The 1115-nt window shown below is 38.5% G+C and overlaps 1 protein-coding gene across 11 annotated transcripts in view; it reads left to right on the top strand.

Moving 5' to 3' along the window:
• Positions 1 to 468: 468 nt before the first annotated feature.
• Positions 469 to 1115, top strand: part of FRYL (FRY like transcription coactivator) — a 151018-nt gene continuing 150371 nt past the window's right edge. For all 11 annotated transcript variants that reach the window (XM_031065964.1, XM_031065973.1, XM_031065875.1 and 8 more), the window contains exon 1: positions 469 to 654. The gene's annotated coding sequence lies outside the window, so the exon portion shown is untranslated. The remainder of the gene's footprint in view (positions 655 to 1115) is intronic.

Here is a 1115-nt window from a genome sequence, read left to right as displayed (position 1 = left end):
TTCTTTTTCTGACCACATCCGCCTGCTAACTGAGCAGATGAAAAAAACCCACCAAAAATCAGAAAAGAAATTAATAAAAGGACTAATATGAAAAAATTGATTCAGAATTGCTTGCATTTTAGAATGGTTAGATATGATTAATAAAAATATGATTGTAACTAAAGTGCAATTAAAACCTTTCATAAGGAATGGATGCATGCAGAATATGCTGAGCGTGGGAAACCAGATGTTATTTTGGTGTCAGTTTTAATTTTTCTCTTTCATGGGGAAAAAATAATTAAAAATAATTAGCTTCTGAGCAGAACAGCAATTTTGAAGACGAATGTAACAAATAGATTTTTCTAGGTTTTAACTTCTAAATTATAAATTTAGAATTCTAAAGCTTTGGGAAATTGTTGACATCTCTGTTAAATGTCTAAGGTTTGATTTTTTTTTTTCTCATTTCTTTTTCAGAGTTCTGTATTTCATTTGTCTGTACTGTGTTTGGAGATCTTTCTCCAATTTTTGGCTACATACCAGCCGATTCAAAGCTGTTTACATCTTTGTCTACTCTTACATCTCGAAGCACAACGTTGGACTCGTGGGGAAGATGTCTTGATGGATCCAACCTAAGTGTGATAGCTCTCGTCAGTGGTTAACAATGGCTTCTAAGTGGTAAGGTCTTTCTCACGGTAGTGTCATAAATAGATTTTCATCTATCTCTTTCTGTTTTGCTTGTCTGTGTTGTACTGTTAACACACCTTGAGCTGCTACTTCAGATATCAGTTGTCTGACTAGATGTCTGTCTGTACTGTGTTAATCAACAAGAACGTTTGTTTTAATACAGTGTAGTGACTGATCATGGCCAAAAGTGAGTATCTAAAGGAAGAGGTCAGGAACAGGGCAAATAGCCTCCCTGTCATCTGTGTCTTAGGGGCTTCCGAAGCCAGATGTGGTTTCTGTGCATTTAGTAATTCTGGAATTGTCTTGAATTAGTATTTCTTTTCTGTAATTTCTGTATGTCCAACAGTTCTCTCAAGTTTTCTTTCTCGAGCGTCGGTGCTCCGTGCAGGTGGGAGCTGGTGGGAGCGGAGCCCTCCCCTCCCGCCTGTGGGTGCGCGGGCGGGGGCCCGCGC

This window comes from Geospiza fortis, unplaced genomic scaffold, assembly GCF_000277835.1.
Source record: "Geospiza fortis unplaced genomic scaffold, GeoFor_1.0 scaffold40, whole genome shotgun sequence".
In the NCBI taxonomy this organism is placed as follows: domain Eukaryota; kingdom Metazoa; phylum Chordata; class Aves; order Passeriformes; family Thraupidae; genus Geospiza; species Geospiza fortis.
Note: the sequence above shows the minus strand (reverse complement) of the source record. Positions and strands in the feature narration are given on the sequence as shown.